This window comes from Bos grunniens, chromosome 21, assembly GCF_055505025.1.
Source record: "Bos grunniens cultivar Pamir isolate PY7600 chromosome 21, Bosgru_T2T1.0, whole genome shotgun sequence".
In the NCBI taxonomy this organism is placed as follows: Eukaryota; Metazoa; Chordata; class Mammalia; order Artiodactyla; family Bovidae; genus Bos; species Bos grunniens.
Genome location: NC_141185.1, coordinates 18,408,328 through 18,433,994, shown reverse-complemented (window position 1 = coordinate 18,433,994; position 25,667 = coordinate 18,408,328). Strand labels below are relative to the sequence as shown.

At 36.8% G+C, this 25,667-nt stretch overlaps 1 long non-coding RNA gene across 18 annotated transcripts in view; it reads left to right on the top strand.

The window, feature by feature from the left end:
• LOC147349192 (uncharacterized) overlaps positions 1–25,667 on the top strand; it is a 503,453-nt gene that overhangs the window by 293,473 nt on the left and 184,313 nt on the right. For all 18 annotated transcript variants that reach the window (XR_015149560.1, XR_015149561.1, XR_015149571.1 and 15 more), the window contains one exon: positions 22,659–22,734. This is a non-coding gene — a long non-coding RNA (uncharacterized LOC147349192). The remainder of the gene's footprint in view (positions 1–22,658; positions 22,735–25,667) is intronic.

Here is a 25,667-nt window from a genome sequence, read left to right as displayed (position 1 = left end):
TATATTAGCTAATAATGACAATTTTACTTTTTCTTTCTAATTCAGATACATTTTCTTTCTTTGTCTTGCCTAATTGCTCTAGCTAGGATTTCTTGTACTATTTTGAATAGGAGTAGTGAGAGTGGGCATCCTTGTCTTGTTCTTGCTATTAGAGGAAAGGCTTTCAATTTTTCTCCATTGACCATAATGTTAATTTGTTATATATGACCTTTGTTACGTTAAGTATGTTCCTTTATATCTATCTATCTATCTATATCTATATATGTATGCATATATTTTACATATATGTAATATGTAATATTTATATATAACATTTATATACATGTACTATGTAATATTTATATATGTAGTATATATGATTATGCATCCGATCAGATCAGATCAGTCGCTCAGTCGAGTCCAACTCTTTGTGACCCCATGAATCGCAGCACGCCAGGCCTCCCTGTCCATCACCACTCCTGGAGTTCACCGAGACTCACATCCATCGAGTCAGTGATGCCATCCAGCCATCTCATCCTCTGTCGTCCCCTTCTCCTCCTGCCCCCAATCCCTCCCAGCATCAGGGTCTTTTCCAATGAGTCAACTCTTCGCATGAGGTGGCCAAAGTACTGGAGTTTCAGCTTTAGCATCATTCCTTCCAAAGAAATCCCAGGGCTGATCTCCTTCAGAATGGACTGGTTGGATCTCCTTGCAGTCCAAGGGACTCTTGAGAGTCTTCTCCAGCACCACAGTTCAAAAGCATCAATTCTTTGGCGCTCTGCCTTCTTCACAGTCCAACTCTCAAATCCATACATGACCACGGGAAAAACCATAGCCTTGACTAGATGGAACTTTGTTGGCAAATAATGTCTCTCCTTTTGAATATGCTATCTAAGTTGGTCATGACTTTCCTTCCAAGGAGTAAGCGTCTTTTAAGTTCATGGCTGTAGCCACCATCTGCAGTGATTTTGGAGCCCAGAAAAATAAAGTCTGACACCATTTCTACTGTTTCCCCATCTATTTCCCATGAAGTGGTGGGACCAGATGCCATGATCTTCATTTTCTGAATGTTGAGCTTTAAGCCAAATTTTTCACTCTCCACTTTCACTTTCATCAAGAGGCTTTTTAGTTCCTCTTCACTTTCTGCCATAAGGGTGGTGTCATCTGCATATCTGAGGTTATTGATATTTCTCCTGGCAATCTTGATTCCAGCTTGTGTTTCTTCCAGTCCAGCATTTCTCATGATGTACTCTGGATACAAGTTAAATAAACAGGGTAACAATATACAGCCTTGACGAATTCCTTTTCCTATTTGCAACCAGTCTGTTGTTGCATGTCCAGTTCTAACTGTTGCTTCTTGACCTGCATACAAATTTCTCAAGAGGCAGATCAGGTGGTCAGGTATTCCCATCTCTTTCAGAATTTTCCACAGTTTATTGTGATCCACACAGTCAAAGGCTTTGACATAGTCAATAAAGCAGAAATAGGTGTTTTTATGGAACTCTCTTGCTTTTTCCATGATCCCACAGATGTTGGCAATTTGATCTCTGGTTCCTCTGCCTTTTCTAAAGCCAGCTTGAACATCAGGAAGTTCACGGTTCACATATTGCTGAAGCCTGACTTGGAGAATTTTGAGCATTACTTTACTAGCGTGTGAGATGAGTGCAATTGTGCGGTAGTTTGAGCATTCTTTGGCATTGCCTTTCTTTGGGATTGGAATGAAAACTGACCTTTTCCAGTCCTGTGGCCACTGCTGAGTTTTCCAAATTTGCTGGCATATTGAGTGCAGCACTTTCACAGCATCATCTTTCAGGATTTGGAATAGCTCAACTGGAATTCCATCACCTCCACTAGCTTTGTTCGTAGTGATGCTTTCTAAGGCCCACTTGACTTCACATTCCAGAATGTTTGGCTCTAGGTCAGTGATCACACCATCGTGATTATCTGGGTCATGAAGATCTTTTTTGTACAGTTCTTCTGTGTATTCTTGCCATCTCTTCTTTATATCTTCTGCTTCTGTTAGGTCCATACCATTTCTGTCCTTTATCCAGCTCATCTTTGCATGAAATGTTCCTTTGGTATCTCTGATTTTCTTGAAGAGATCCCTAGTCTTTCCCATTCTGTTGTTTCCCTCTATTTCTTTGCACTGATTGCTGAAGAAGGCTTTCTTATCTCTTCTTGCTATTCTTCGGAACTCTGCATTTAGATGTTTATATCTTTCCTTTTCTCCTTTGTTTTTTGCTTCTCTTTTTTTCACAGCTATTTGTAAGGCCTCCCCAGACAGCCATTTTGCTTTTTTGCATTTCTTTTCTATGGGAATGTTTTTGATCCCTGTCTCCTGTACAATGTCACGAACCTCATTCCATAGTTCATCAGGCACTCTATCTATCAGATCTAGGCCCTTAAATCTATTTCTCACTTCCACTGTATATGTGTAATATATACACATATATATGTATATATTCTACATATATATATATATATATGTAAAAGTTAAGGCTTATTATAGCAAACAGACAAAGGACAATAGAAACAGGAAAAAAAGCATTGGGCACATTTCTGAGGAATAAGATGCATATATTGATGTTCTTCCAATTCTGGTATTCAGTAGAATTCATTTATCTTCAGCCTGTGACTCTCTGGGACACCCTTTCCAGAGAAGCATGCTTGAATCTGAGTCCAGGACATCTATGGAAGGCAGGTCATAAGAGCATATCCTGTTATGTGACCCACTATGGGAAGTGAGACTAAACTAGAACATATCATCAGTCTTTGGTGTTTGTGAAAAGCAATATTGACAAGTTGATATGACATGAATTATCATTCCAGATGTCAAGAATCATCAGTCATTGACATAAGGAACCTTCTAAGGGTCACATTTTCAGGAGTTGGCGAAGGATCCATGAAGGTTCTAGACAGTTAGAAGATGTGAGGACTGAGAAACACAGACCTACTGCGCTAATTGTTTCTTTAATGGCCCTTACCTCGCACCAAAAATTAATTATAAATAGAGTGTAGACTTAAATATAAAATCAAAGTAAAAAAATTTATAGACAGTAGTAGAAATCTCCTTTAGAATAAGGAATGATTTCTTAAATGGGGAACACAACGTATAACCATAAAGCAATGACTGTCAAATTGGGTTTAAATTAATAATTTTTATTCATCAAAAATAGAGTTAACACTTGTAAAATGAAAAGCACAGATTTGGGAAGGTATTTGGCAAACATTTACCTAATGAAAAATTTGAAGCTAGTATACGTAAAGAAATCCTAAAAATCAGTGATGAATCAAGAGAGAAAATGTGCAAAATACTTGAACAGGCTTAATTTTACTCAGTTTCATTACTTATCAGTGGATTGCAAATTTAAAACCATAATTGTATGTCACTGCTTACCCATCAGATAGGCTAAATTAAAATGCTTAAAATTAAGAGACATCAGTGAAAATATGGACAAATTAAAATTCTTATGTACTGCTAGTAGAAATGAGATTTTATGTAGTCACTTTGAAAAGCTGTTTAGTTCCTTAGTTCTCTTTAGTTCTAAACTAAAGAAGTTCTAAAGAACTAAAGAGGCTGTTGATGAAAGAGAGGGGAGTGAAAAAGTTGACTTAAAACTCAACATTCAGGAAACTAATCATTCAGTGATGGCATCTGGTTGTATCACTTCATAGCAAATAGATGGGGAGACAATGGAAATAGTAATAGACTTGATTTTGGGGGCTCCAAAATCACGGCAGATGGTGACTGCGGCCATGAAATTAAAAGACGCTTACTCCTTGGAAGAAAAGTTATGACCAACCTAGACAGCATATTGAAAAGCAGAGACATTACGTTGCCAACAAAAGTCTGTCTAGTCAAAGCTATGGTTTTTCTAGTAGTCATGTATGGATGTGAGAGTTGGACTACAAAGAAAGCTGAGAGCCGAAGAATTGATGCTTTTGAACTGTGGTGTTGGAGAAGACTCTTGAGAGTCCCTTGGACTGCAAGGAGATCCAACCAGTCCATCCTAAAGGAAATCAGTCCCAAATGTTCATTGGAAGGCCTGATGCTGAAGCTGAAACTCCAATACTTTGGCCATCTGATGGCAAGAACTGACTTATTTGAAAAGATCCTGATGCTGGGAAAGACTGAATGTGGGAGGAGAAGGGGATAATAGAAGATGAGATGGTTGATGGCCTCACCGACTCAATGGACATGAGTTTGAGTAAACTCTGGGAGTTGGTGATGGACAGGGAGGCCTGGCGTGCTGCAGTCCATTGGGTTGCAAAGAGTCAGACACGACTGAACCAGTGAACTGAACTGAACTGGAAAAGCTGTTTGTCATTATCTACCAGTGTTAGTTTAGTAATATCCTTTGGTCTAAAAAATTGTTTCCAAGAGTATAGCTAACATAAATACGTCTATATACTTGCCAAAATATATATGAGAGACTGGATAGTAGCATTGTTCACACAGGGCAAAGCTAGCAAAAGCTACACTGTATATTGATGGAAGGACAGATAAATTATTTCTTATTTATAAAAAAATATTTTACACAGTGTTAAAATGAAATTTACTTGCATATATCCACATGGAAGAATTTTCCAACATAATGACGAGTGACAAAACTATACAATAGATGTATATTATGTAATTCAGTTTATGTAACATTAGAACAGGCAAAATCATAAATGCAGTTTTTGAAAACTGATTAGTGACTAACTTTATGAAGAAGGAAATAATAAAAATTGGCTGTAAGAAGGGAAACTCAGGAATGCTGGTTTTGTATTATTCCTTTTCTATGTTACATTGTAGCATCTTTGTTAGTATAAAACGTTTATTGAGAAAATTGCTTGCTTTATCTCATTTGCTTTTAGAAACTGTCCAGGAAAGTAAGTTATATGTTTATTTAAATGTGGGAAATTCAATACAAGTATGGTTGATCTGATTAAAAATCAGTTTCGTCATAAGGGTATGAGCTAGCTTAAAGAACTGAAGGAAAAATTCAACCACACTTTGGAAACAACACAAACCATGGTAGATTTTAGAATCTAGTTTTCAGCAGTAAATCAACATGTTCTTCTAAAGGCAACACTGGAAAAAATCAGCTCATTTCCTTCCTTTTGCCACAATATTAATTTCTTACTGCAGTTGTAACAAATTACCATGTACTAAGTGGCTTCAAGCAACACATATTTATTCTTTTAAAGTTCTGGAAGTCAGAAGTAAAAACAGATTTGCAAGTCTGTGTTTTTCCTACAGGCTCTAAGTAGAGACAGTGTTTCCTTGTCTTTTCCAGATTCTAGAGATTTCCTGTATTTCTTAGCTCATGGCCCCTTCTTCATCTTCAAAGTCAGCAGTATAGTGGCATCTTTTCTTGGCATCTATTTTCATTCTTATGTATTCAAACTCTGATTTTCCTGTCTCTCTCTTATAAGGAGCTTTGCGATTGCATTGGTCCTGACCAGACAATGAAGGATAATCTTCTCAAGATCATGCAACATCCCTTTATTTAGGAAGATAATATATTCACAGTTCTGGAGATTAGGATATAGACATCTGTGTGTGTGAGTGTGTGCATGTGCTCAGTCATGTCCAGCTCTTTGCGGCTCCATGTAGCCCTCCAGGCTCCTCTGTCCATGAAATTTTCCAGGCAAGAATACTGGAGTGGGTTGCCGTTTCCTCCTCTAGGGGATCTTCCCAACCCAGGGATCAAATCCATATCTCTTGCATCTCCTGCATTAGCAGGTAGATTCTTTATCACTGTACCACTCGGGAAGCATAAACATCTCTAGGAGTCATTATTCAGCAAACTGCCATCATTTAGGGCCTTTTAAAAGGGAGAATTTATAATTCCATAGGCCTAATTTTCCATGAGGAATGGCAAAGTGCCAAGATTGAGCAGACTATCAAATTCGTATAATGATATTTCAGGAATTGATATTATCATGTGTGTTTGTGTGTGTATATGTATATATAATGAAATCTTATTAGTTTTTTAGGTTTTGTAGGGTGTGATTCCTAATGGCTCAGATAGTAAAGAATTTGCCTGCAATGCAAGAGACCTGGGCTTAATCCCTGGGTTGGAAAGATCTCCTGTAGAAGGAAATGGCTACCCACTCCAGTATTCTTGAGTGGAGAATCCCATGGACAGAGGAGCCTGGTGGGCAACAGTTCATGGGGTCTCAAAGAGTTGGACACAACTGAGTGATGAACACTTTCAGTTTCAGATTGTGATTAGGTTAATATTACACCTTATGGTGTGATCATTTCCAAGAAGTATGATAGTCACACCACACAAAATTTAGTGTGGATATCAAGACTGATGATACAAATTAGGTACCAAGAGGACAGATAAAGATCTGTTACTGACATAATGAAGCTTCCTGGGAGGAACAGGCTAACTCTCTAGCATGTTTAAAACGGGTTGAGGTTGCAAGGAAAGGAGACTGAGTGGGAGTTGACTGCAATTAGAGAATAGGACTAAGTTGATGGCTGTCCTGCACAAGCACCCTGGGGCCAAAGGAAGGAGTTCTCAGGCTTTTCTATCAGTTTGCTAAGATGAGAGGCCCAAAGGAAAGGGGTTATTAGGCTTGAAAACTCTTAAGAAGTGAAAAATAGAAAATAGACTCGGATTTTTAAATTACATAACATAATGGCATTTCCCAAGAACACATATGTCTTTTATTCAACCAGCTCTCTTTTCCAAAAGAAAAAATAGGGAAATTTCTGCACAAAAATGTAAGACACAAATTAGAAACACTCTGCTGTCAACAGAAACTTCATCCTGATGATAATATGGTTATTAAATACTTAATCCTAAATTTAGTATTGAATTCCAATTTTTCTCCCCAAAGTTATTTATAAAATGACACCAAGATTGTATTAGAATATGTGTCATTAGAATTGTTAAACCTAATGATCTTCTTTGATTGGCCTCTACTGACATCTCATTATATACATAAACCATTTCCTGATGGCTTTTCCAATTTTTTAATCAGTTGATTCATTGACTGGACCTTTTTATTATCAACAGCTACTCTACTTCCGAAATCTGATTGCAGGTTTTCAAGGTACAACCCATAAGACTTGAAGCTATATACCTACCTGAAGAAAAAATTGGGGAGAACATAGTCTTGGTCTTGGCAATGATTTCTTGGATATGACATCCAAAACATAAACATGAAAAGCCAAAATAGTCAAATGGGATCACATCAAACTAAAAGCTTCTACATAGTAAGAGAAAAAAAAAAAAATTAAGAATAAAAGACCATCTAAGGAATGGAAGAAGTATTTGCAAACCATGTATCTTGTAAGGAATTAATATCTAAAATACATTTTAGGACTCCTCGTATATATATTGCAGGACTTCTACAACTTAATAGCAAGTGAACTAATAATCTGACTTAAAAATGAGAAAAGGTCCCAAATAGAAATTTTCTAGAGAAGATATACAAATGGTCACTGGGCATATGAAAAAATATTCAAAATTGCTAATCATCAGGAAGATGCAAATCAAAATTTCATACCTGTTAGGGTGGCTATTACATTTTAAATAATAACAAGCGTTGGTGATTAAGTGGACCAATTTGAACCCTTTTACACTGTTGGTGGGAATGCAAAATGGTGCAAACATTTTGAAAAATACTGTTGAGATTCCTCAAAAAATAGTAAAATATTATCCAGTAATTTTACTTCTAAATATATATTCAAAAGAAATGAGATAAAGTATTCAGGATATACCTACATTCTTATATTTATTGCAGCATTATTTACAATAATCACAATAGAGGAACAACACAAATGTCTATTAAAGATGAGCAAATAAAGAATGTGGTATATACATATGATGGAATATTATTCAGCATTTAAAATAGAAAAGTATGCCATATACAACATGGATGAACCTTGAGAATATTCAGTTCAGTTCAGTTGCTCAGTCGTGTCCGACTCTTTGTGACCCCATGATTTGCAGCACGCCAGGCCTCCTTGTCCATCACCAACTCCCGGAGTTCACCCAGACCCACGTCCATCGAGTCAGTGATGCCATCCAGCCATCTCATCCTCTGTCGTCCCCTTCTCCTCCTTCCCCCAATCCTTCCCAGCATCACAGTCTTTTCCAATGAGTCAACTCTTCGCACAAGGTGGCCAAAGTATTGGAGTTTCAGCTTTAGCATCATTCCCTCCAAAGAAATCCCAGGGCTGATCTCCTTCAGAATGGACTGGTTGGATCTCCTTGCAGTCCAAGGGACTCTCGAGAGTCTTCTCCAACACCACAGTTCAAAAGCATCAATTCTTTGGCGCTCAGCCTTCTTCACAGTCCAACTCTCACATCCATACATGACCACAGGAAAAACCATAGCCTTGACTAGATAGACCTTTGTTGGCAAAGTAATGTCTCTGCTCTTGAATATGCTATCTACGTTGGTCATAACTTTCCTTCCAAGGAATAAGTGTTTTTTAATTTCATGGCTGCAGTCATCATCTGTAGTGATTTTTGAGCCCAGAAAAATAAAGTCTGACACCGTTTCCCCATCTGTTTCCCATGAAGTGGTGGGACCGGATGCCATGATCTTTGTTTTCTGAATGTTGAGCTTTAAGCCAACTTTTTCACTCTCCTCTTTCACTTTCATCAAGAGGCTTTTTAGTTCCTCTTCACTTTCTGCCATAAGGGTGGTGTCATCTGCATATCTGAGGTTATTGGTATTTCTCCCAGCAATCTTGATTCCAGCTTGTGTTTTTTCCAGTCCAGCATTTCTTATTATGTACTCTGCATATAAGTTAAATAAGCAGGGTGACAATATACAGCCTCGATGTACTCCTTTTCCTATTTGGAACCGGTCTGTTGTGCCATGTCCAGTTCTAACTGTTGCTTCTTGACCTGCATACAGATTTCTCAAGAGGCAGGTCAGGTGGTCTGGTATTTCCATCTCTTTCAGAACTTTCCACAGTTTATTGTGATCCACACAGTCAAAGGCTTTGACATTCACAATAAAGCAGAAATAGATGTTTTTCTGGAACTCTCTTGCTTTTTCCATGACCCAGCGGATGTTGGCAATTTGATCTCTGGTTCCTCTGCCTTTTCTAAAACCAGCTTGAACATCTGGAAGTTCACAGTTCACATAATGCTGAAGCCTGACTTGGATAATTTTGAGCATTACTTTACTAGCGTGTGAGATGAATGCAATTGTGCGGCAGTTTGAGCATTCTTTGGCATTGCCTTTCTTTGGGATTGGAATGAAAACTGACGTTTTCCAGTCCTGTGGCCACTGCTGAGTTTTCCAAATTTGCTGGCATATTGAGTGCAGCACTTTCACAGCATCATCTTTCAGGATTTGGAATAGCTCAACTGGAATTCCATCACTTCCACTAGCTTTGTTCGTAGTGATTCTTTTTAAGGCCCACTTGACTTCACATTCCAGGATGTCTGGCTCTAGGTCAGTGATCACACCATCGTGATTATCTGGGTCGTGAAGATCTTTTTAGTACAGTTCTTCTGTGTATTATTGCCACCTCTTCTTAATGTCTTCTGCTTCTGTTAGGTCCATACCATTTATGTCCTTTATCGAGCCCATCTTTGCATGAAATCTCTCTTGGTATCTCTAATCTTCAAGAAGAGATCCCTAGTCTTTCCCATTCTGTTTTTTCCCTCTATTTCTTTGCCTTGATTGCTGAAGAAGGCTTTCTTATCTCTTCTTGCTATTCTTTGGAACTCTGCATTCAGATGCTTATATCTTTCCTTTGCTCCTTTGCTTTTTACTTCTCTTCTTTTCACAGCTATTTGTAAGGCCTCCTCAGACAGCCATTTTGCTTTTTTGCATTTCTTTTCCATGGGGATGGTCTTGATCCCTGTCTCCTGTACAATGTCACGAACCTCATTCCATAGTTCATCAGGTACTCTATCTATCAGATCTAGGCCCTTAAATCTATTTCTCACTTCCACTGTATAATCATAAGGGATTTGATTTAGGTCATACCTGAATGGTCTAGTGGTTTTCCCTACTTTCTTCAATTTAATACTGAATTTGGTAATAAGAAGTTCATGGTCTGAGCCACAGTCAGCTCCTGGTCTTGTTTTTGTTGACAAAATGGTTACTTGCATATTAATACAAGGTTGAATCATTATAAAGCCATGTGAGTCATGAAATGCTAAGCAGAGGAAAATAGCATCATTTTGTGAAAAACAAGAGTCATTAGAAATATAGGTAGATACATGACTGGTATTAAAAGTTCATGCATTCATGTAATTCTCTGGTAGGCTATGGAAACAAAAATAAATAACTAAAAACATAAATGGCAAATAGATGGGGAAACAGTGGAAACAGTGTCAGACTTTATTTTTTTGGGCTCCAAAATTACTGCAGATGGTGACTGCAGCCATGAAATTAAAAGACGCTTACTCCTTGGAAGGAAAGTTATGACCAACCTAGATAGCCTATTGAAAAGCAGAGACATTACTTTGTCAACAAAGGTCCGTCTAGTCAAGGCTATGGTTTTTCCAGTAGTGATGTATGGATGTTAGAGTTGGACTATAAAGAAAGCTGAGTGCCGAAGAATTAATGCTTTTGAACTGTGGTGTTGGAGAAGACTCTTGAGAGTCCCTTGGACTGCAAGGAGATCCAACCAATCCATCCTAAAAGAGACCAGTCCTGGGTGTTCATTGGAAGGACTGATTTTGAAGCTGAAACTCCAATATTTTGTTCACCTGATGTGAAGAGTTGACTCATTTGAAAATACCCTGATGTTGGGAAAGATTGAAAGCAGGAGGAGAAGGGGAAAACAAGGATGAGATGGTTAGATGGCATCAGTGACTCAATGGACATGAGTTTAGGTTACCTCCAGGAGCTGATGATGGACAGAGAGGCCTGGCATGCTGCAGTTCTTGGGGTCGCAAAGTCGGACACCACTGAGCGACTGAACTGAACTGAAAGACATAAAATACTTGAATTATTTAATGTTTGTTTATCTATATATTCATATAACCTTACACCTTAAGAACAGGAAATGTATCTCCTCAAGCATCATATACCACTTACAATCATTGATTATAATGTTATAATGAAGTTTTTCAGTACATTTCTAAAGTAATAATTTTACTACTTCATCATCTTAAAAATAAAATACAAAAAAATCAGTGTTGGGATATTACAGAAAAACATCCTAAATTACTTGAATATTTGGAAGTAGCTGCATGATTAACTGAGTTATTAGAAAACACTAAAAATGAGAAGGGCTTCCCAGGTGGCAGTAGTGATAAAGAACCCTCCTGCCAATGCAGGGGATGTTAGAGATGTGGCTTAGATCCCTGAGTCGGGTAGAGCCCCTGGAGAAGGTCATGGCAGCCCACTCCATGATTCTTGCCTGGAGAATCCCATGGACAGAGGAGCCTGGCAGACGAGAGTCCATGGGGTTGCAAAGAGCTGGACATGACCGAAGCGACTTTGCATGCACAAAAATGAGAAAGTTACTGAACAAAAATGTGTGAGATACATTCAAAGTTGCTTCATGTAGTAGATTCACAGCATTAAAAGCTTTTTAATAAAAGGTATGAGAAGAGAGCTAAGCATTCTGTTCAGGGAACAAAAGACCAAAGATTTTAAGGAAAGCTGGAGAAAGAAATTAAAAAAGAAGTAAAAGAGCTACAGGATTATTCACTATCCATATTTAATTTCTGTAACATGGTCATAAAGAAAGCTGTTTGAAAAGGGGGGAAATAGGAAAAGGTAAAACTACACATTTTCACGAAACCTTTTTTACCATTTGCTATTAAAAGTTCTTATTTTAAATGCTCATTTTGTCATTTATAGGGCTTGCCTGGTAGCTCAGATGGTAAAGATTCTGCTGCAGTGCGCGAGACCTGGTTTTGATCCATGGGTGGGGAAGATCCCCTAGAGCAGGAAATGGCAACCTACTCCAGTACCCTTGCCTGAAAAATTCCATGGATGAAGTCGCCTGGTGGGCTACAGTCCATGGGGTCGCAAAGAGTCAGAGATGACTGAGGGACTTCTCCTTCCTTTTGTCACTCATAAGAGCCCCTCCCACATTTGTAAATTAGGTCAAGGTTGCCACTAGGTTCTGAAAATGAAGACTGAATTATAATCCCTCATGTTCCCGACAGGGGAAAGGAAAAGTGACCATTCAAAATATTTCAGAGGGTTCTCCTTAACAAAAGCCTGCCTTCTAAGTAAAATCACCAGAATCTTATCAGACCTAGGGTAAATGCAGGTTGCTGCCTAATAGAGGAGGTCTCATTGCAGTAGGTGTTTTTTTGTGTGTGCTCCTCAACTGAAGATTGAAAACATCAGGCCTCTGATCCCCACTCAATGCTATACATTATGTCTCATGACTGCTGATAATTTTCCAGGTTGTTATTACTGTTCCGATTTGACCAACTGACCAGAGCTGCAATGTGGTGCCCTTTGAAAGTAATCTGTATCATTTTTCTATTTTTATTAATCATTTACAGTTTAACAATGGTACTTTTTCTTTAAATCATAAAAGCAATTAAATAGTAAGGTGATAGGATATTCAGTGGATCTTCTCTACTCCCTTTCATTTACTGGTATCTTTTACCATTGCATGTGGGTCATTTCATAACTTTGCAGTTTATATGGGCTCACTTTCTCTCTTTAATTGACCTTAGATTTTAGATCTATTTCTCTTGGGACTAAGCTTTTTGTGTGTGTACTCATTTCCAATGTTGCTGGATTTTTTGTTTGTTTTGTTGCCTTAGTTTGGCAGTCTTGATTCTGGACCAAACTTCTGATTCTTCACTAGATAGGATCTTGTAACAGCATTTGATTTTCATTATTTCTTGGTTATGGTGCCCTGGTTTATATCTGTTTGAATTTTATCTCTAATATTTCCCTACCTTTATGGATATAGACAAGTGCTCAAAATATTTTCATAATTTATTAATAAATTAATTAGTAAAAAAAAAAAAAGCCCTCACAAGTGTTTGACCCCCCCTTCTTTAATTTTTCTACCTTACCTATTATGACTAAGGGGTAGGAGAAAGGAATAAATTTATAGTTCCAGGAAATGATTGGGACTAAGACCATGAAGAAGGAGAGAAAGTATTAATAGATTTCAAAGGCATTCGTTTTATTAGGAAAGCCAAACCTGTCAAAATACTGTTTATGTCTTGATATCTGCACATTCCTTGTGCAGTTAATCAAAATTGTATTTTGATGATACTGAGTAAGAGGACATACTCAGGGTCATTATCTGTACCTTCCCTAGTTACTACAGAAAAAACTAAGTGACAATTTTTTGTAATGCTTTATTCCACCAATGCATGTATGTTTTGAATGTTTTTAAGTCAACATATCAAAAGTTAAATTGATAAGAATTTATGATATATTCAAGGATGATTTTAATAAAGTTTGAAAACTAATCTTCAGAATCCCACGCTTCTTAAGCACATAAATCTTGGATGAAATTTAGCCTGGTATAACTGAGAAAAACCCTAATATATATGACTTTTGAGCAGTTTCCCACATCTTGTTCTCCTTTCCTCTGTCATGATTTACCTTACTACAAACTCTGAGAGTCCCATCATTTTCTAAAATAACTATTTAAAAATTACTTTATGCAAATGTGCTAGTCATTTTCTGTCTCTGCTAATATAACTGCTTTAGAACATGGTCATTCTGGAGATACAGTAGTTCACACCACATGATTGACAGTAGCAGGGAATTTACAGTTTCCACATAACAGTGGGTCATGTCATACTTTTGTTCTTCATAAAATATGCCCCCAAATGAACAGCTACTGTGAATTTATAACTGGCACTTTTCTAACCCTTATAAATTGAATGGAAGTTGTTTTTGCTTTTCTTTTTTAAAAGTTATTTATTTTTGGTTGTGCTGGATCTTCATTGCTGCGTGGGCTTTCCTCTAGCTGTGGCAAGGGAGGGCTACTCTCTAGCTGTAAAAATAAAGCAACATTTTCATATATTGCTGATTTATTTCATTCATAGGAAATTTATCATCAGTTTTGTTTGGGAAAAAAAAAAACCAGAGGACTCGGAGAGTCAGAAACACTTGGATAACTACTCTCTGGTTGTAATGTGCAGGCTTCTCATTGTGGCGGCTTCTCTTATTGCAGACCTCGGGCTCTTGGGAATGCAGGCTTCAGTAGTTGCGGAGCTGTGGTTCCTGGGCTCTAGAGCACAGGCTCAACAGTTGTAGTGGGTGGGCTTAGTTGTTTTGCAGCACGTGGGATCTTCTCAGACCAGGGACAGAACCTGTGTCGTCTCTATTGACAGGCAGATTCCTTACCACTGAACCGCCAGGGAAGCCCTGTTTTGTTTTCTTGCCCTTGGTTTGTCTCTCAACTTATAACTTTCTTAAATTATACTTGTAAATACTGACATGTATAATACAAATGACTATTAAACACACAACTAAGTATTAAACTTTGAACTAATTAGGAAATAAAATAAGACCATAACAGATATATGTCATTTAAAATATTTTAAAATATGCAGTTGACCCTTCAACAACATGGGTTTCCCTGTGCAAGTCCACTTACACACAGACTTTTTTTCAGTAATAAATACTACAGTACTACATGATCCCTGTTTGGTTGAATCTGAGGATACAGAACCTCAGATAAGGAGGAAGCATGTATATGGTGGAATCTTGAATATGAAGGGACAACTATAAATTGAATTTTTGACTGCTTGGAGTGCTGGCATCACTATCCCTTCCACTGTTCAAGGATCAACTGTATTTTAATTGTTACTGTATATACTGATAAATGTCTACAGAAGATACACTTTTCTTCCTCCTTAGGAAAAAAAAAGTTTTCTTCATTTTTATTAATAACAATGAATCCAGGAATGAATTTAGGAAATTTTTTTTTTAATTTTACTTTCATGATGTATAGTTGAAATACCAGAAATCGCATGCATTAAAGGTGTACATCTTGCTGATTTTGGATGTAAGCATACACTGGTGATATTATCACCACAGTTACTAAATATATCCATCACTTTCAAAAAACTTTCTCCAGTTTGTGTGTATATGTGGTAAGAACACTTAATGTGATATCGTCCTCTTTAAAGTGCACAATACTATATTGTTAACTGTAAGTACTATGTTCTATGGTAGCTTGCCTCTGGGTTTGATCATGTGATGTAGTTCTAGCAAATGATGTGTGAAGGTCATAGTGGCGAAGAGATTTCGGGTAAGCCTGTTAAAGAAAGTATACTGGCAGAATTTCCTAGAAGGTGATTCTCTTTGCCCTTCCTTTCTTTCTTGTTTCTTCCTGTAAACTGAATTACATATATAGTGTGAGAGTAGACTTCTTACATCAGAGTAGTAAAACCAGTAAATGATAGGATGCTAGTGCAAAGAAACAGAAAGAGCCTGAGTCTCTGATAACCATGGAGAGGCTAAAGAAGCCTTGTATTACCTATTTCTAGACTTCCTTTATATAAAAATTAAACATTTAGTATATTCATTCAGTTTTTTCTTAGGCTTTTTGTTTTATGTAATTGCCTAATTCAAATGCATGCACTAATTCAGGGGAAATAGATTAAACAATCTCATTAGTGGGACTTCTTATTTCTGTATTTAAAGATAGTTACTCAAATGTTTTAAAATGCTTAAGAGTTGTGCATGGATAATTACCTTTATGCAAAAAAAGATTTTTTCTCTTTAATTTCTTAGGTTATGGATGTTTTTCTCCAGCCTTTTGAGATAATTTACATATAACATTGTTCATTGTTTAAGGTGCACAATATGTTGATTTGATGGACATAGAGGGCAAAATGACTACTACCATAGCATTTATTAATACCTGCATCAAAATTCATAATTACCATTTTCTTTTTTTGTGTGTGAGAATATTTAAGATCTACTCTGTAGCAGCTTTAGTGTATTCATTATGCGGTTCATTAGATGCCCAGATCTTATTTATCTTTTAGCTGAATGTTTGTACTCTTAGACCAACTTCTCTACCTTTTCCCCACCCTCTAACTCCCGGTAACCTCCATTCTAGACTATTTGCATGAACTTGACTTTTTTTAGATATTGTGAGTCAAAGAGGAGAGTGAAAAAGCTAGCTTAGAGAGTCAACACTAAAAAATAAAAAATAAACTAAGAGTGTGGCATCTGGTCCCATGACTTCATGGCAAATAGATGGGGAAAAAGTGGAAGCAATGACAGATTTTATTTTCTTGGACTCCAAAATCACCATGGAATATGACTGCAGCCACAAAATTAAAAGAAGCTTACTCCTTTAAAAAGCAGAGACATCACTTTGCTGACAAAGGTCTGTATAGTCAGAGTTATGGTGTTTCCAGTAGTCATACAGAGGTGTGAAACCTGGACCATAAAGAAGACTGAGCAATGAAGAATTGACGCTTTTTAGTTGTGGGCTGGAGCAGACTATAGAGAGTCCCTTGGACTGCAAGGAGATCCAACCAGTCAATCCAAAATGAAATCAACCCTGAATATTCATTGGAAGGACTGATACTGAAGCCCAATACTTTGGCCACCTTATGCAAAGAGCTGACTCATTGGAAAAGACCCTGATGCTGGGAAAGATTGAAGGCAAAAGGAGAAGGGGGTGGCAAAGGAAGAAATGATTAAATAGCATCACCAACTCAATAGACATGAATTTGAGCAAACTCTGGGAGATAGTGGAGGACAGAGGAGCCTGGAATGCTGCAGTCCATGAGGCTGCAAAGAGCTGGACATGGCTTAATGACTGAACAACAACATATAAGTGATATCACACATATTTCTGACCTATTTTACTTAGCATAATGACCTCAAGTTTTATTCAACGATAGGATTTTTTTTTTCATTGCTAAATAATGAAATATACACACATATACACACACAACATTTTCTTCATAAACTTATACATTTACTCTCACACTTAGGTTATTTTCCATATCTTGGGTGTTGAGAATAATGCAGCAATAAACGTGATAGAATGATATCTCTTCAATATCTGATTTTTTTTTTTTGAACTATACTCAGAAGCAGGGTTCCTGGATAATAGTGAGTTTTGTTTTAAATTTTTTGAGAAACCTCCATACTGTTCTCCAGAGTGGCAGAACAAATTTACATTTCCACAAACAATGAAACAGTGTTCCCTTTTCCCACCAATATTACTATTTCTTACCTTTTTGATGATATCCACTCTAATAGGTATGAGATAATATCTCATTGTGTTTTTGATTTGTAGTTCCTTGATGATTACTGATGTTGAATACTTTTTCATGTACTTGTCCATCTGTATATCTTCTTTGGAAAGATGTCAGTTCATACCTTTGCCCATTTTTTTTTTAAACAAGACCGACACACACATTAGACTAGATAAACTTAACATTGAATGTTCCATCCAACAGTAGCAGAATACATATTTTTCTCAAGTGCATATGGAATATTCTCCAAGATAATTTATATGTTAGGACAAAAAACAAATCTTAAATTTAAGAATATTTAAATCATGTCAAGCATCCTTCTGATCACAGTAGTTTGAAAGTAGAAACTAATTACAAGAAGCAAAATAGAAAATTTACAAAATATTAAGAGTAAACAACATGCTCCTGAACATGTTCTAGTTCTGTGAAAAATGCCATTGGTAATTTGATAGGAATCACATTGAATCTGTAGATTGCATTTGGTAGTATATTAATTTTGACAATATTGATTCTTCCTACCCAGGAATATGGAATATCTCTCCATCTGTTTTTGTCATCTTTGATTTCTTTCATCAGTGTCTCATAGTTTCCTGTGTACTGTTCTTTTGTCTCCTTAGGTAAGTTTATTCCTAGATATTTAATTCTTTTTGTTGCAATGGTGAATGGGATTGATTTCTTAATTTCTCTTTCTGACTTTTCATTGTTAGTATGTAGAAATGCAAATGATTTCTGTGTATTGATTTTGTATCCTGCAACTTTGCTAATTTCACTGATTAGTTCCAGTAATGTTCTGATACTGTCTTTAGGGTTTTCTACGTACAGTATCATGTCATCTACAAACAGAGCTTTGCTTCTTCTTTTCCGATCTGGATTCCTTTTATTTATTTTTTTCTTCTCTGATTGCTCTAGCTAGAACTTCCAGAGGAGAAGGCAATGACAGCCCACTCCAGTACTCTTGCCTGGAAAATCCCATGGACGGAGGAGCCTGGTAGGCTGCAGTCCATGAGGTCGCTAAGAGTCGGACACGACTGAGCGACTTCACTTTCACTTTTCACTTTCATGCATTGGAGAAGGAAATGGCAACCCACTCCAGTGTTCTTGCTTAGAGAATCCCAGGGACAGAGGAGCCTGGTAGGCTGCCGTCTATGTGGTGGCACAGAGTCGGACACGACTGAAGCGACTTAGCAGCAGCAGCAGCAGCAGAACTTCCAGAGCTATGTTGAATAATAGTGCTGAAAGTGGCCACCTTTGTCTTATTGCTGATCTTAGGGGGAAGGCTTTCAGTTTTTCACCCTTGAGAATAATGTTTGCCATAGGCTTAAAATATATAGCTTTTACTTTGTTGAGGTAGATTCCTTCTATGTCAATTTTTTGAAGAGTTTTAATCATAAATGGGTGCTCAATTTTGTCAAAGGCTTTTTCTGCATCTATTGAGATTAGCATATGGTTTTTATCTTTCAATTTGTTAATATGGTGCATCACACTGATTGATTTGCATATATTGCAGAATCCTTGCATCCCTGAAATAAACCCAACTTGATTATGGTATATGAGCTTTTTGATGTGTTGCTGAATTCTGTTTTCTAAGATTTTGCTAAGGATTTTTCCATCTATGTTCATCAGTGATATTGGCCTGTAGTTTTCTTTTTTTGTGTTGTATTTGTCTGGTTTTGGTATCAGGGTGATGATGGCCTCATAGAATGAGTTTGGACGTGTTCCTTCCTCTGCAATTTTTTGAAAGAGTTTTAGAAGGATAGGCATTAGCTCTTCTCTAAATGACTGATAGAATTCTGTGAAGCCATCTGGTCCTGAGCTTTTGCTTTTGGGGAGATTTTTGATCACAGCTTCAATTTCAGTTCTTACACTTGGGTTGTTCATAATTTCTATTTCTTCCTGGTTCAGCCTTGGAAGATTGAACTTTTCTAAGGATCTGTCCGTTTCTTCCAGGTTATCTATTTTATTGCCATATATTTGTTCATAATAGTGTTTTATAATCATTGTATTTCTGCATTGTCTGTTGTAACCTCCCCTTTTTCATTTCTAATTTTGTTGATTTGATTCTTCTCTCCTTTTTTCTTGATGAGTCTGGGTAAAGGTTTGTCAATTTTGTTTATCTTCTCAAAGAATCAGCTTTTAGTTTTATTAATCTTTACAATTGTTTCTTTCATTTCTTTTTCATTTATTTCTGCTTGGATCTTTATGATTTCTTTCCTTCTACTAATTTTGTGGGGGATTTTGTCCTTCCTTTTCCAGTTGTTTTAGGTGTAAAGTTAGGTTGTCTATTCAATGTTTTTCTTGTCTATTGATGTAGGATTGTATTGCTATTAACTTCCCTCTTAGAACTGCTTTTGCTGCATCCCACAGGTTTTGAGTTGTTGTGTTTTCATTGTTATTTGTTTCTAGAAATTTTTTGATTTCCCTTTTGATTTCTTCAGTAATCTGTTGGTTATTTAGAAACATGTTGTTTAATCTCCATGTGTTTGTGCTTCTTACAGTTTTTTTTTTTTTCTTGTAATTGATATCTAGTCCCATAGCATTGTGGTCAGAGAAGATGCCTGATACAATTTCAGTTTTCTGAAATTTACTGAGGTTTGATTTGCAACCCAAGATGTGGTCTATCCAAGAGAATATTCCATGTGCACTTGAGAAGAAGGTGTACTCTGGATTTGGATGGAATGTCCTGAAGATATCAGTGAGATCCATCTCATCTAATGTATCATTCATTTAAGATTTGTTTCCTTATTAATTTTTTGTTTTGAAGATCTGTCCATAGGTGTGAGTGTATTATTGTGTTACTGTCAGTTTCTCCTTTTATGTCTGTTAGTGTTTGTCTTATGTATTGTGTTGCTCCTATGTTGGGTGCATAAATGTTTACAACTCTTATGTCTTCCTTTGGATTGATCCCTTGATCATTATATAGTGTCCTTCCTTATCTCTTGTAATCTTCTTTCTTTCAAGGTCTATTTTGTCTCATGTGAGGATTGCTACTCCAGCTTTCTTTTGCTTCCCATTTGCATGGAATACCTTTTCCATCCTTTCTCTTTCAGTGTATACATGTCTTTTTAACTGCAAGGGGAAAAGGACAGTAGGAAAAGCAAACAAAAGAATAAATATAGAAAAATAATAATAGGTTTAAAAATTAAAATTAAAAAAAGAGAAAAGAAAAAAAAAAAGAAAATTCCACAGAACTGCAAAAGTCCAAAGTAGAGGCAGAGGTTTTATAACAACAATGACAAATGTGACTGAGAAAGGAAAAAAAAAAAAGCTCAAACTCTTAATTGAATTTTATAGTGCCAATAAAATCAACAACTACAACAGAGAAGGGAAAAAATGTGGGGCAGGGGGGAATCCAAAGAATCTACAGAAGAAGTCAAAACACAAGAATAATAAATATTTTTCTTGAGTCACTGCTGTCTGAGTCCTTTCCCTCGCTGGGAGTCAGTCTACCTCACCTCCCTAGGATGCCCTCCAACACTGTGCTGAGCTCTGGATCTGCTGTGGGGGCAGCTCAGATTCTAATCTGGTCCTACTCCTGTGTTTCTTGCCTCCAATGTCCACAGCTATCAGAACTAGTGTGTTTTCTTTTGTGGGAGCTCTCAGTGACCTTTTGTATATTTCATAGACAGTGTCTGCCTAGTTAATCGTGTGGATTTAATCTGCAGCTTGTACAGCTGGTGGGAAGATTTTGGGTCTTCCTTAGCCACACTGCCCCTGGGTTTCAATTGCGGCTTTATTTCCACCTCTGCATATGGGTTGTCCACTGGGGTTTGCTCCTGAGGCTGCCCTGGAGGACTTGGGTTTGCCCCTGTGAGGGCCAGATGTGGAGGTGGTGCAGCTGCTTGGGTTGCAGGGGTTCTGGCAGGTATTTAGGGGAGTTGGTGGCTAGGGCAGCAGGAAATATAGTGCTCTAGAAGGGTATGGAAACCAGTATTGACCAATATGCTCCAGTGTTCTTGCCTGGAGAACTCCCCTCCCTGACAGAAAAGCCTGCCAGGCCACAATCTACAGGGTTGGAAAGAGTTAGACACAACAGAAGCAACTCCGTATGCATAGATGCAAGACTTTTTTTGCCTGTGGCAGCTCTGCCCCAGTGAGTGTTGAGCATGAAGGTGGTGTAGCTGCTTGGCTTGCAGGGACCCTGGCTGTGCCAAGTATGCAGGGACATGGACTGCCTCCACTGCAGGAGTTATGGCCCTATCAGAGTCTTTTTTCAAGCCTCTTGTAGCTGGCAATCAGAAGGCCTCTTTGGCCAGTCTTTCTCCATAGCTCCTCCCATTCAGGCACTTAGAGAGATCCCTTGCCTGGGGTCCTTCTCTGTTGCTTGGCGCCTCAGGCACTTAGAGGGATGACCCTGGCTGGAGTCATATTCTGTAGATTGCAACATTAGTCACTTAAAGGAGCACCCTGGGTGGGGTCCTACTCTGTAGTGCAGTGCATCAGACATTTGATGGGCCAGCCTCTCTGTTGTTTCAGCTGCAGATGCTGGCATGTGGGAAGAAAGAAGCTATGGTGATGGTTCCACCCCCTACACGTGATTCAGCAGTATCACCTTGCTTCAAAGGCTGCCTGGCTTTCCTCCACAGACATCTCCCATTACTATCTCCTCCCTCACATCCCCTTGATCCGGCTCTCTGCAGTCAACAGCAGCTCTTGCCCTGAACTGAGGGATTGGACCCCTGCTTAAGTTTCCCCACCTGCTGAGGGCAGGCCAGTCCATCTAACACTCTTGTTTTCCACCCTAGTTCCTTTGTCCTACCGAGTTTTGCATGGTTCTATATATTCTTTTCCACTGGTCAGATACTCCTGATGGCTCTCAGCTGGTGTTCTGCATGCACTTCTAGATCTGAAGGTGTAATTCCTGATGGATCCCTGGAGAGAGATGTACTCCACATCCACCTACTCCTCTGCCATCTTCTGTATTCTACCTCTATACCTGCTTTTATTTTTAATTTATTGTCTTTACTTCAGTTTTATTTTACTTATCTTTTGCCTCTCTCCCTCGCTATATATTAGCATAGCGGGCTTATTTCTATTTTATTTCTTTGTTGAATCTCAAATCTTACTATAGCATCTGACAAAGCTTTTAATACTTGTTTGTTGCATGAATGCATGAATTGTAAAAATTTGACATCAATGTGAAATGTTTAATACCAGCTGAGTGTTTAAGTTTTGAGAAATCCATTTAATGAACACTTTTCTGCTATCTAAGTAATTATGTAGAATATTTTTGTTTTATTTTAAATAAACTTTACTTTTTAGAAGAGTTTTAATTTTAAAAATGTGAAGATGTACAAAGTTCTCATGTAAACCCCACATGATTTTAGCTGTTAACATTATTACATTTGTAAGATATATTTGCTACAAATAATGGATGACTATAAATACATTATTATAAGCTAAATATACTTTATTCAGATTCCTTAGGTTTTATTTAATGTAATTTTTGCTTCCAGGATCCCATCCAGAATACCACATTGTTTATTTTTCATCATTAATCGTCTCATCATTCAAATTTCATCATTTCTCTTTCAGGTACTCTTGGCTGTGAAAGTTTTCCAGATGTTCCTTGTTTCTGATGACCTTGACAACTTTGAGGAGCACTAACCAGGTACTTTACAGAATGTCCAGCTATTGAGATATTTAGCTGATACTTTTCTTACTGTGAATCCAAGGTTAGAGCTTTTGGGGGAAAGAACACAGAGGTAAAGAGCCATTTTATCACATGATATTAAAGGCACATAGTATCAACACGGCTTCTAACAGTTGATGATGACATTGAGCATTTGGGTGACATAGTGTTTGTAAACCTTTGTTGTAAAGGAACTCTTCTTTACCTCTTTTCATGCTGTACTTCTTGGAAGAAATTTACTATGCTCAGCCCACAGGTGAGGAGTAGGGAATTATGTTCTGCCTCCCTGAAGACAGAGTATCTACATAAATTATTTAGAATTTATCTACATTGTGGATTTACTCTCATTTTTATTCAAGTTATTTATTTATATAAGTATGAACTTATATGTTCTTAATCTATGTTTTGGGTTATACTTATATAGTTAAATTATAATAAATTACTTTATTTTTGCATTCAAATTACAGAATTGCTTTTACCTTTTGGAGGTTTCTCAGTTGTCTCTTGTGTCTTGGGCATAAAACAGTCATTGTGGGTGTTGTTTTGGGTGCCATCTTACTTTCTGATATTATGAGTTCTCCAAGCTCATGTGTGTTTTGTAGAATCAAACATTTCTCTGAGGAACATAGTTTTTTAAAATTGGAGAATGTTAGAAAGCAGGATATAGGTGCTAGGTGTACTTCTTGCCTATTGTCATTGCTTTTGGTTGTCAGCTGGCAGAGCAAGTAAATAAATGTTTCCATCCTAACCCACGTGTCTATGCATATCATATACGTGTACGCTCAGTCGTGTATGACTGTGACTCCGTGGCCAGGCTCCTCTGTCCCTGCGATTTTCCAGGCAAGAATACTGGAGTGGGCTGCCATTTCCCACTTCAGGGGATCTTCCCAACCCAGGGATCAAACCCACATCTTTTATGTCTTCTGCATGGGCAGGTAGATTCTATATCACTGGCAACACCTGGGAAGCCCTATGTACACATATACCTATCAATATTCTATATTTAAGTCTGTATTTACGCTAAGCTAAACTTGATCTCATAGTGACTTTTCAAACGTTTAATGAATCCATCACCAAGTGAATCATTTTGGTCCTCTCCTTGCTTATCTATAATTTTCCACTCTAGTAGTGATAAACCAGACTTCAAATGTTTGATATCCATTTACCTAACTGTTCATTTCTAGTATATATTTATAGTAGTATCAGAATTGCTAACGTATACCCTCTGGTTTTTAGCTTTATCAACTAGAATGCATTGCTTATATATAATTTGTTTTCTCTTTAATTTTATGGATTCATTTCTAAACTTAGGTCAGCACCTTTTTACCCTACTCATTTCAGTGAGATTGCTTCATACATTTGTGGTATATTGTGGATTCTTGCTTACCTCGTCTTATGTTAGGAAGTGTTCCCTCTGCTTTTACTTTCTAGAAGAGTCTGTGAAGAATTGCTATTTTTTCTTAAATGTTCTTTAACTCATTTGTAAAACAATCTAGACATAATAATTAATTACTATATCAATTTCTTCAATAGATACAGGCCTATTAAGATAATATATTTTTCCCTGCATGACTTTTGGTAGCATGAGTCCTTCAAAGAATTGGTCTATTTTATCTAAGATATAAAGTTTGTGGACATTGTGTTGTGCATAGTGTTCCTCACTGTCCTAACAATTGTCCGAACAATTTTAACAAATAGAAATATACTAATGATGCATGCTTTGAGGGAGAAACTGTCTAATATGTCCCATTTTTGCTTGCAGTTGATTCAATTGAATTGATGGAGAAAAACATTTTTGTTGGGTTATGAAAAACAAAACAAAACTAAGTTTCATTTTGGATTCCAGAAAACATCTTAGTCACGAGTAATTCCAAGAAAGATAATCAGATCCTATATAAATGTTCTTTCTTCTAATTGTGTAAACAAAATAATGGGACTTACACATTAAAGCAAAAGTCTTTTAAAGGTCTTCCTGAAATTCAAATAAGGGAATAGTCACAAAAAATTAAAGTTCAAAATAAAATTTAAATCCCTTATTGAATATACTGATTATCAGAACAGAAATCCTGCTAAATTGCCTTTCTTCAGGAACTAAGCTTATACTGCTAAATTAGAGTAATGTGCTACCATGGTAACGCAAGAATTTATATTTTGTGGCTGAATTTCTAAATTGATATAATACAATTCATTAGTCATTTTTATTTTCACAAAGTGATCAATAGGATCTTTACATTTCACATTTGCATGTAGCATAAAATATACATTCATACACATGGCAAAAGATACTGCATTTTGATTAAGTACAGACATCATAAACCATTAGAAGACTCAATTCAGTACTCAAATTTCCTTGGCTAAATTTAGAACTATCTTCACCTGTATGGATGACGTTTGTGTTTTTAAACATACAGCTATCTATAGAAATAAAATTAAATGATTATAATTTTATTATACACTTACTCTGAGCCAATAATTAATATATTTTTTGAGATGTTATCATATTTAATTTCATTTAAAAAGTTTCTGTTAGGTATTATTATCTCTTTCTTGGCTTAAATGGGTATTACACTTGCCAAATTATGCAATTAATAAATGTATGGGCTCTGCTTTAAATCCAAGTATTCTTGATCCAAACTGTAAAGCATTTTACAGTACCATTTATTATAATAGATTTTCCAAATACATAAAATAGGAATTTGAAACTTATACTTTTTTGGTAATATTCTATTATTTCCCTTTGAAAGTTGTTACAAGTAAGCATATAGTGAATATGAAATTCACCATTAAAGTGTAGAAGATAATTTTTATAAAGTATTAATCTCATTTATAAACATAGATTCATATAGAAGATTCATTTATAGAATATTATGCCTATATCTATCAAAACCTATGCCGCATCCTTAGCTTTATCA